The sequence below is a fragment of the Miscanthus floridulus genome, chromosome 13 (genome assembly GCF_019320115.1).
Source record: "Miscanthus floridulus cultivar M001 chromosome 13, ASM1932011v1, whole genome shotgun sequence".
Lineage (NCBI taxonomy): Eukaryota > Viridiplantae > Streptophyta > Magnoliopsida > Poales > Poaceae > Miscanthus > Miscanthus floridulus.
The window spans coordinates 32,711,748-32,723,696 of NC_089592.1; the positions used below are offsets into that span (position 1 = coordinate 32,711,748).

At 45.1% G+C, this 11,949-nt stretch overlaps 1 pseudogene; it reads left to right on the top strand.

Moving 5' to 3' along the window:
* Nucleotides 1–5,814: 5,814 nt before the first annotated feature.
* LOC136502329 (probable small nuclear ribonucleoprotein F) lies at nucleotides 5,815–6,924 on the top strand (annotated as a pseudogene).
* The last annotated feature ends 5,025 nt before the right edge of the window (nucleotides 6,925–11,949 follow it).

Sequence of the window (11,949 nt, forward strand, 5' to 3'; positions counted from 1 at the left end):
TAAATACAAACAAAAATACTATAGTACCAAATACTGATTTCTAATCTCAATCTAAAAAGACCTCTGGAAGCCGTTGCCCTGCCAATGCACCGCACCGCACTCACCACCCACCCCGTCTCGCTTTTGCTGCCGCTGCAGGCCGGTCAGACCAGCCAGCCGCACACACGCAAGCACAGGCCCGCGAGGGATGGCGCGCCGGTGCCCGCCCTAACATCGGTGGTGTGGCAGATCCTACCATGTCATTGGTCAACGTTGTGGTCGTCGCCACGTCATCCCTTTCGCCGCGTCATCATACATGGCACGGCACAGGCGTTTCGCCGCGCCAGGAAAATAAGCGTGATCAAAACTGTTAGATTTAAAAATAAAAATTAAATAGTGTTAGATTTAGAAATAGTTTACAAAAATGTTAAAATTAAAAAAATACGCGGTTTTGACAACCCTGGAAGTGGCATCAGTAAAATTTTGCCATGGACGAGATAGCAGAAACTTTGCACATCGGAGCAGAGCTACGTCCTTTGGTCTGATCAACGGATCCGATGACTTTTTTTTATAAAAGAGTATTGGTTAATCCACCGTAATCCCTCATTAACAATTACAAATTCTTCTTCTAAGTTGCTACTATTGTCCCTAGTGACTTGCTCTGGCTCAACCCCTGCCAACAGATCACTTAGAGGAGTGTGTATATATGTCAAAAGGCTTTTTCCCCCATATATAATAACACATCTTGCTAGAACCTTTTGGTAAAGCCATATCACTTTTTCATTTTTTTAACACTAGCAGATACCGGTGAGTTGCTACGGGGGATTCAAAATTTTCAATGCAATAAGAGTACAAAGAAAATAGTGGGTCAGGAGCCTCAAAATTTCCGCCGCACTAAGGCGCCGTTCGGCTGACATAAAAAAGCTACTGTTTAGGCTGAAAACATTGTTCACACTGAAATTTTGTGAGAGAAAAAAATATTGTTCCCGATGAAAAAAGAAACGGATCAAGCCGGGTTAAGGTTAGCCGAACAAGGCCTAAGATTACAAAAAAAATAGTGGGTCAAATTCAACTCAGCTTAACAGCATACAATTCTGAGCCACATTCAAATAAATAAATATACTTATATTAAATTGAGGCAGGGAAAAGAAACCAAGTGATGTAATCTCAAAATGATTCAAGATATCAGAAATATTGTATTGTTTTGGAAACCATCCCTGAAATTCAACATCTTCCAGCTTTAGCCTTAACTTCCGTTTGTAATCGTAGCATAGATGTCTGTCGATCAGCAGCCTGTTCGGTTGGCTGGTTCGTATCGTTGCTGATTCGTGAAGAAGTACTGCTGGCTAGTTTGTGTGAGAGAAAAATACTGTTCCGACTGGAAATTTACGATCGTTTACGACAAGCCACAGCCAAACGAACAGGCTGCAGATAGGAAGCATGCATTCCTATATGCAGAGAACACAAAATGTGAGAGAGCATTTAAGTGTTTTATAATGATCACACATATATACCACGTTATGACAGTGCAATCCTTTGATCCAGAAACCAGCCATGCTCCTTTCAAACTAAATGATAATGCACTAATTGGAGCCCTGTTGAAAAATAGGACTTGTAACATTCTTCTACTTGCAGAAAATAGTTTAGACAGATACTTTTAGCTGTCTTTTGTCAGACCTATTGTATAGTCAAATACCCATTTTGTAATTTCTTGGGAACCTAACATGCCAACAAGAATCTATTAGCTTGAATCAAATCAATGGAACCGAGCCAAGAATGTAAGATCATAATTGCTTGGTTAAATTCAGACAACTACAGGACAAAACAACAAGAAAATAGGCTAAGCTAGATGTGCTATGAAATAAACGACAAAAAAATGCAAGATACTACCTCCGTTTTTGTTTACTTGTCACCGAATTTTTACTGTAGTAATTTTGACCATACGTTTTAGATGCATCAAGTTTTTACATATATGATTCTTTATTGAACATACTTCGTTAGTGTTATATACATTGAAGTATCTAAGATTTTTTAGAAGGAAAAAACAGATGGTCAAATTTGCTATAGTAAAAAGTTGCTGACAAGTAAACACAAACAGGAGGGAAGTAGTACTGAAACATTGAACGTGAGAGATAGGACCAGACACAGCACTGCAGCAGGTCAACATTGAACATGAACATTGCACATCCATACCTAGATAAGGGCAGTGTCAATCGACTGGAGCAGACACCACCAGTGTTATCCTAAACGCTAAACGGTAAACAGTCGATCACCTACTATTTAGCATATTATTCGAGTAAAACGGGTGTTTAAACGGGAAAAAACGAACGTTTAAACAGTCAAAACAACCGATTAAACAAAAACGATGTCATTAAACGGTGTGTAAACGGACTAAACGGCCATTTAGATAAATAGTGGACACAACACTGCAGCAGCGGCGGAAGGCGGCGGCCCCCGAGGAGAGCAGGACGGCACGGTTTGCAGAACATTGCACATCCATAACCAATAACAAAGTTTTTTTTTTATCAAATAACCAACATTCTAAATGATGCGTCCCAAATCAAATGTAAATTGTGCTCTCTTAGCCATATGTCTGAGATATCGCGGCTGACCCTCAATCGCTATATGTTCAGTATACTGGTTAGATGCACAGTGCTTATAATGTGCGCAAATCAAACGAAAAGACTGAAATTACATCCTATGTATAATCAAATGAGGGTTCATAAAGAAAAACACTGTGTATAATTAAATCGAACTAAACATGAACTTAAAATAAGCTTGCGGTCAAAAAAAAGAACTTAAAATAAGAATAAGATCCTATTAAGGAACTGGACTTCATTATTGCTCACACGACTACTTAGAAGTTAGAACAGTGTCTCCCCGAATACGTAGGACACTTAAAAATCGGATATCAAGCATTGTCAACTAATTGGGTACGATGCAAATGATAAAAGGTTGCTTAAGTCACCTCGGGTCATATAGACAATCATTATTTAGCTTTCCAATTTTACTTGAGGCATTCAGGTGACATCAGAGTTAATAAACAGAAATTGCTTGATGCAAGATAATATAGTGTGCCGTACCCTTGCAACTATTGCAACAGCCAAAGAATCAGAGATTATGCCAGTCAGTACGCTATTGGGCATGAAGGGAACAAATGCTGACCGCATGACCTGCATTTTCAATTGACCAAACAGAGATAGCCATAAGAAAAAAAATCACATCAGCACCTATACAGAACAGCAGAACCAGCTGAATCTCTTATTATCAAACGAGTTTACTTTGGCCAGCAACCAGGCGGTCGCCCCGAAATCGTCTGTCCAGTCGGATTCTGCGATCCACGGTGCGTATTGCCTCCATCCGCGCTACAGCCCCGCGCCCCCGCTACGAAACCCTCGCCCTCTCGCGCCGACCCCGACGGCCTCCTCCTCTCCGCTCTCTCCTCTCTCTCTCTCTCCCTCCCTCCCTCCATCCATGCCACTATGGCGACGGCGCACGGACCGCACGCCCGGGACGGCGCTGCTACGGCCGCCCTCGTCCTCCCCCTCCCCCGCCCCCAAACCCCCACGGCGTGCCCTCCCCTCCCTCTCTCTCCTCTCCACTCGCTACCTCTCTCTCCCGATGCGGCCAGGCCGACGGCGGGCAGTGCGCGCAGCCGGCCTGATGCGGGCCGCAGCCGCCGCAGGCACTTACTCGGGAGGCCTGGCCGCTAGCCTCTACTGCCCGCCCGCTGCGGAGCTTAGGCTTCGCTCTCTCCCTTCCTCCCCCTCCCCTTCCCTCGTCGGCGCCGGGGACGGACGTCGATGTAGGCTTATCGGCTCGGTCTTCCTTGCTGGCGGAGGCCCAAACCAGGCGGATCAGGCGGATCCCGTGCCTCCATGGTCCGGATCCGTCTGTCCTCCCGTCTGATCTGTGCAGCCAAGAACCTTACGGACGCCATGGCCGTTGGTGCCATGGTGGACGACCGTGGCCCAACCACGGAGCTGCCCACTGCCCCCTTCCCTCCCGAGGTGGCGGTCGCGTCCTTCCTCTCCCCATCCTCCGCACGGCCTCCTCAATGCCTCCTCCAGTCGGGGAGCGTGAGCTCCTTTGCTCGGTGAAACCCTAGGTACGGCCCTAAACCCTAAACTGCAGCATGCGCTCTCTCCCCTCCTCCCTCCCCTTCCCTAAACTCCCTCTCCTCACTACGGGGATCGTCCCACCCCCTCTTGGCTGCAGCGAGCAAGGTCGCCCAGCATCCATCGTCTCCTGTTGTCCTCCTATGCAGAACTGATATCGTTACCTGTATGTTGATGATTAATTGTTTCATTCATCTCATCTACTGAGGCTTGGGGATTGTGCAGTGATGATTCTTTAAAGATTGAGACAATGGAATTGTGCAGTCATGATTATATAATTATTCCGTTCTTACATGAATCTTGCTATTTTTGCTGCCTTTGTCGTGGCTGTGTCATCATATTACTTGCACATTTTTTCCATTTGTTAGTCGGTATACAGCCATTGTCAATGATGTCTTTGCTTCATATGATTTATTGGTTGTTCTATTACTGAGCAAACAGCCCCTTGCCGATGATGTATACTTGGTGAACTGCAATATCTGTGCGCTGCGCCGCCTCTCAGGGTGGCTCCGACGGTTGTGACTGTGGTGTCCCCTCTGTTGCATTCGTTTTGTGGCGTCTCCCAGGTGAGGCAAAACCATCCCTCTGCTCTGTGCTGATCCCATTGCAGTCTCCTCTATGTGCCTCTTTCTGGATTACAAGTGTGTGACTAGGGTGCTTGTTTTATTTATTTAAGTCTGAGCATATGCCATTGTTGATGATGTGATGATGACTATGAGGTGCTTTTAATATACCTGAACATGTTTTTGTGCCTTTGCTATTTTGCGTTTTTGTTGGTTGAACATACGTCAATGCTGATGCTGCTGCAAACAAATATCTTTATCTGAAATATATGATGTGATTTTTGCTAACATGGACGGCCTGCAAGAGGCGGTCATGATTATCACTCTTTTATGTTTTTTTCTTTGTCATTGCGAGTGAGGTATTCGTATATGTCAAACCTGAAAATATTTACATGCCATTGCTATTTTGCAACTTTTTCCCTGAATATGTCAGTGCCAATGTTGCTTGACACCAAATATCCTCTTCTCAGCTATACCGTTTGAGAATATGCAGCCATTATTATCACTGTTTGTGTTCTATGCTCTTTTTTCCTGGGGCATCTTCGTATGTTTCGTGGATATTGCTTTCTACACTTCGGCTGCGGTTGTCATGAGCTCAGGGTGGCATAGTTCCAGCCGCCTAATCAGGCTCTAAGCCTCCTAAGAGCACACATAGTCTTAAACATTTGATTTGATACATTCATGTCTTAATTCGATGAACCTCAGATTTGAATTGGTACTCAAGTGGTACATGTTGCTATGTTCTGGCTTCAGAGATACAGGTACAACTACCCCTCAAGTTGTCTTTCTATTTACGGCTGTGCCGAGACTATAAATCAGTATTTATCTAGATATTTAAGTTGCTTTATAGAATAGTTTTCTCATTGATATATTTGTCTACAGATAGAGTACCTTTTATACCTTAGGTTTGTAGCAGGAAGGTACCATGCTCTTCTGCATTATGAAATAATTATATTAAATTTTATTAACAGTAATATGCTAGACTAGATAAATGGATGAGTGTCTCACTGTCTCCTTCCAAGGTGACTTCGATAATGAGATTTAAAATGTTCACATGTTTATACATTTTTGCCATGATGCTTAATATGTGTTGTATTATTGGTCTATTTTTTCAGTTAAATGTTGAGCCACTGGGTGCATCATGTCATGCATGCCATATTTTTGTGATATTCTTTACGCACCAGACTGTTGTAAATGCATACCTTCCAATTAATGGCAGAAATCTATCATCTAGTTGACCAATGGGCTTAGTAATAATGAACTACGGAAATCCAAAGAATGAGAGTCTTGTTATTTATGTTTGCTAGCTATAATAAAGGAAGATCTTATGGTATACGTGCTCACTAATCAACTCTCGTTTTGTGCAGACTGTGCCAGTTAACCCAAAATCTTTCCTGAACAACTTGACAGGGAACCCTGTTAGTGTCAAACTCAAGTGGGGTATGGAGTACAGAGGTAATATCTCCTTTTTATATTCGGTTTGAACCGGAACATTTTATTTTTCAGATACTGCCCCTGCTCTTAATCAAACTGAAAAACTTTTATTATACATTCCCAGGTTATCTTGCTTCGGTAGACTCCTATATGAATCTCCAGGTACTAATTTTACAGTTTGCCTGTCATACTATTAGAGTGGTTCGTCTATTGAATACTTTTTAGATGAATACCTAATCATCAATTGGGTCTAAATGACATACAAAATTCATTGCTGCCTTTTTTCCCCTACTGTGTGCAGCTTGCCAACACTGAGGAGTACGCTGATGGGCAATTCTCTGGAAACCTAGGAGAGATTCTAATCAGGTAATGTTTCTTGTTCCTTTCTTTCTAGCTTATGTCAAGTAGTAGTGTTTTGTAATAAATCTAGATATAGAACTGGGAAAAGCTTGCATACATCCTGTCATCCTGCTGCCCTATTCCAACTTCTGATACTTGGAAAGTACTATGCTAGTGTTGATCAAGTTACATGTTAAGGAAGGCTAGGGCTTCTTCAAAACTTAAATTGCTGTGAACTGGATCTTGGTCGATAGTATCTGATCAAACTAGGCCCTGTTGCATTGCGTAATCATTTGGCCCCTGTATGATTCAGTTTTATGTTTCTACATCTACATACAGGTGCAACAACAGTTCTGTATCTCCTAGCCATTCCAGAGGATGCAGAGATAGAGGATGCAGAGTGAGAAGATGCGATCCATGTTAGATTGATAAATGTAATATGATTTTGACATGTATGCTTGAATATGCCAGTGACAACTACACCTACCGGATCCGAGCTTATGATCTTTTGAGTGATGAAACATGATGACGGTAGGGCTTGAGGTGCTATTCAAACTGCTTTCAGTTAGACAATGCTATCATTCAACTGAATGTGAGGGTATCATATTTCTTGAACAACTCTTGCCTCATTGCCTACTACCACAGATTATCTGAATGTGAAGTATGATGAGGCTCAAGGTATGCTAATTATTGTGCTCCAATCTTTCATTTTTTGTACCTGACATGTCTACATTTGACTCCTAATATTGTTTCCATGCAAAGATTAAACATATTTTCCCCCTGCGTCCTTAACCAGGTGATTTGCCGCCGCTCGCGATGGCGCGCGTGATGGACTAGTTTGTATGATGGGAAAGCCGAAAAAGTCATTTTCAATGTAGGGAGCACGGGAAGGCTGCCTACTGTGATGAAATCCTCCCACAGCAGCCAGAGGTTCCTGGGTGCCAATCTGCAAACACAAGGTTTGATATGTGCCCTTATGATTTCGATTGGTGATAAGTGATTGTCAACGTGACTTGCGCCTTGGGTTGAGCAGTGAGCTAACCATAACATGAGTTGGGTTATGCAACATGTCTCTTGGCTTGTGGTGTGTAGGTGTGGAGCTCGGAGACGGTGGTCGACGACAAGGTGAACGTCAAGTAGGGGCGTGCCGTGCCGATGGACCAGGAGCAGTGAAGGACAAACGTGAGGCTTGGACTGAGGGACCAGGAGGCTGGGTGGCTAGCCGCGGTGGCTGACATTTGGGGACATCGACAAGCGCAAGTGTACATTAGAGTGACCGTGATGACCAAGTCTAGACGGCAGTCGAGCGAGTCGAGCGGGGCTCAGGAAGACTTGGCGGCCAACCGAGCAAGGACGGCTGATGACATGCGACAAGTTGCGGGAGACGCGTATGGAGTACGTTACTCGCGGACGGTTTGATGGGTTGAGCCTCAAAACCACGGGGTGGATGGTTTTCGGGTTTGGGCCTCAAAACCCGGGCTGAAGGTTCCGAGGAGGAACGGACGGCTCGTGTCAGCATCGAGGAGTTCGCGTCGAGGCGAAGCTCTCTCATGAAGGGCACAATGGCCGTCGGACGAAGATTATCTCTGTTTGTACCATAGTGCCATCGGGTAAGTGGTTTAACTTAAAAATATTTAAGTACAAAACTGAAATTGTGTAATAGCCCTGTTAAATAGGACGAGGAAACTCCCATCTCCATCACCTCTTTTATTTTTGCTTCACCCTTCTCTAGGTTTTCCCTTAGCTGTTCTTTTGTGAGGTAAAAAATCTGAGATTTTCAGTTGTGTATTTGCTGTGATTTGTGTGGGAATGGAGGCCCCAATCCTCTCGTGTCCTCCGGATTCGTCAGTTTGGGTCTGTGATTTTCGTGTGATTTTGTTCTTCACTGTGTTCTTCCTTCCCGTTTCTTTCTTCTTCTTGATTCGTGCTTGATTTGAGTTTTGCTGTGAGATTTGTTTAGTCAGATTGATGCTTGGATGAGTGTTGAACAATCCTACCAAGTGGTTTGAATCAATGCCACTCGTGCATCAAGATCTAAGCCGATCTTCATTTTGGAGGAAAAACTTAGTCTTGCTCCAATTTCTTTGATTTACAGAGTTACACTTTAAATTGAGCAATGATCTTCTTGGAGTAGCTTTTCATCTTCATTGCGAATCGCTGTGCAAAGTTTGAGAGCGATTCATGAAGATTTGAGTCGGATTTCATCGATTTTCTTGGCAGCTCGTTTTCTTCGCGTGCGAGAACAGCGCCCAGCGCTGATTGGCTAAAGGCCGAGCAGCAGTTGCCCGCACTGCTCCTGGCCACCCAAGGTTCACCGGTCGAGCTCTTTGCTAGGACATTGGTGCTCGCTCGCAGGCTTCGTCCCTCTCTGTTCCGTGCGGTGCAGACCCTGCCGGTGCTCCTGCTCAGTTCGTGTTTTGAAGCTTCGCTGCTCGTCGTGTGTGGCACTAGCGGGTGGGTTCAGCAGCACAGCAGTGCTCCAGCGCCGTGCGTTCCAAGCCGGCTCGATCCCCAGTTCCAGTAGCGCTTCTCCGCTCAGCTTTGCAGGACCGCAGCTTCTTTCTGGGTTGTTTGACGAACACTTGCAGGCAGCGTGTCCAGCAGCAAGTGCAAAGCTTGATTCTGCTTTGTTTGTTTTAAATCATGCGTTGTCTCTTTCAAGCTACAGGAAGTAATCAATGCTTGCTATTTTAATTCCAGTCCTGTGCACGTAATTGATATTGTGCTTCCAACAGTGTTCCTTGTGGCTGAATTTTTGGGAGCACTTTCAGTTCGTCAGTTTGTGTGTGCTGCTATCTTTGTCCTGGGACTTTCTGGTTCAGTGTCTCGGAACTTCTGGCCCGGCAATTTGTTTTCAGTATGATTGGTTGGGCTTATACGATCGTATCGTGGTTTATGAGCTGGAACAATATTTTTCTCCTACACTAAACCAGCCAATAATAGATAATCCTCGATTGTTTACGACGAAACGAACAGGCTGTTTGTCCGTGGTTTGCGCATTGATGATCCGATTTGAGTTTTGTCTTTTGTGTTGGCTTTGTGGTGTCCTGCTGCGTTCCTAAGGGAACATCCACCCTACTCATTTAGATCGTGGATATCACGTTGATTGCTTTGCGTGTTTGACGGTGAATTTAGGATAACGGCCGAATATATGTCACAAGAAATTTTACAGCTCCCTACAGCTCACATTCACCCCCTCTAGTTGCTGTTTTTGGCCCTTCACAACCGAAGTAATTGAGGAAGTTCAGGATGAGCCCTACGACCACAACGACTGAAGTGGCCACGAATTGTGGCACCAGCATGGACTCCACCATGGCAAGCTGCACGAGAACCGTATACGGTGCAGATGACGCCAAGAGTGTACATTGATGACAGCCTCCGTCTCCCTCTTCTTGGTGAAATAGGAGAGGAGCGAGAGTTGCCCAGCAGCCCAGTGAGCATTCCCTGAAGCGTGCAATCAAATCCATCAAAACGAGCGTCAGAGACAAAGAGCAGGTGAAATTTGAGGTACGAATTGGGGGGCGCACGACACGAGCCACGGCATGGCGAAGAACACGGACTTGTTGCCAGCGAGGAGGTTGCGGGTGTTGAGGACGATCTTAGGGGGCTGGAGCAGGTGCAGGACGAAGGGGATATTGGCCGCGCCGACGAACTTGGCCATCACGGAGTCCCAGTCCTGGTACTTCTTTGGGTCCTGCACGGCAACCCAGAGAAGGCGTTGTAGATGCAGCCGAAGCCGCCCTCACCAACCTTGAGCGCGCTACTGAAGCCATTGGTGGCGCTACCAGCTCGTCAATGTCGAACACCCACAAGCTCTGCGCACTCCGCTCCTCCGAACGCTCCTGGATGCTCCACGTGGGCCAGGACACCCGACACCGACGCCACCGCTCTTGCTGTGCACGCCGCCGGAGGAGGAGTCGGACGCCGGGGCCGACTTGGCCAGCAGCGTCCGGAGGAGGAGTCGGACGGAGCTGGGCAGGGGCGGCGAGCGCCGGTTAGTAGCGTGGCGGCTCAGGCCGGCTGGCGATGGCAAGCGGTGGAGGCAGGTGCCGTGTTATCGCGTGGGGAGCCGGCGGCGGAGGCGAGTCCCTGCGGGAGTGGGGACAGAGGCAACGAGAGATGAGCGAGAGGTGGAGCGGGCCCTGTTGGCCCACCTGTCGGTGTGCACGGGGAGAGAGACGGAGCGGCGGGGAGCACGCCGAAGTCCAGAGACACGTTGAAGCCGGTGTTGACATCGCCTGTTTACTCTTTTTTAGAGTAGAGATAGAGATGGAAGCTTATAATTTACTAATCTTAGATAACCACGTAAAGATGATACAATTATACTAAAACCACTCTTGGGTTTTTATAGCTAAGATACACATAGCATAGAATTGTTATGGAAATAAAAATAACATGACACCCGATATCATGCCACATAGAGCAATAGCACACAACAAAGTCTCTAGGAAATAACAAAATAAAAGAAATTAAAGCTTAACTGAATAACAAATTTAAGCTATACCTGATTTTGTTGTCATACCTTGACTCATCCCATATCAGACCATCCTTTTTAAAAAGAAACGATTGAAAAATATAGGATGACTCTTATGAATTTCTGGACCCTATAACGTACGCTATAGAAGAGGAAGGAGACAAAATTTGTTGGTAGTATTAGAGGAACTAAATTGAACTCCACAGATTAGAGAATCTATGACCATGCACTCAATTAAATGCTGCTAAATTGCGATGGTAAAGTTTAGGCTTGTGGGAGCACATTTAATTTGGACACTGTGCACTGTTCTGGATTAATCCGTTTCCCATTTATTTTGGCCATTTATAGATACATTGTGCCGTGGAATGTGAAAAATTGTGTGCTGATTATAGGCCCTCAAAATCATTTTGGAAGTATATTTCATTAAATTGGAACATTTCCTTTTGCTCTCAAGTATGCATATCATTTATATGAGGTCTACACTTGCACTACTAAAAATGTTTATTCATTTATTTTCCCTTTGAAAACAGAGCTTTTCATTCATTCTATTAATATGGTTGCATGCCATTCGTTCTATTGTTTGAGATACATATACGTCTATATTCATAAGATAGTTTACATGAGCTTTGTTACGGTAGTTAGAAAGTACCACAGGTACTTTTTTGTTACTTTCCTTTCTAATTTTCATTCACCATTAATTTAAGGAAGATAATTAGTAATATTCGATTTATGGACTTAAGCGTCTAATGGAAATTGCCCCTAATTTCTCATCCTACCCTAACTCATGACCACACGAGCACAAAGGCACGATATGGGTAGTTAGCGCCGCCGCCCCGCTCCTCTAAGATCGCCCCTCCACCCTGAGACTACATGCCTCCACCCGCTGGCCACCATCTATCTCTGGTGAGCTGTTAGCCTCCGTATCCTCCGGTCATGCCGTTAACATTGTTCGTCTTCCTTGCATGCGTCGAGATCGGTGATGCCCCTCTCCCCCACGCCATCGGCATATACCACTTTATCCAATATGACCTAGCCGATGCCG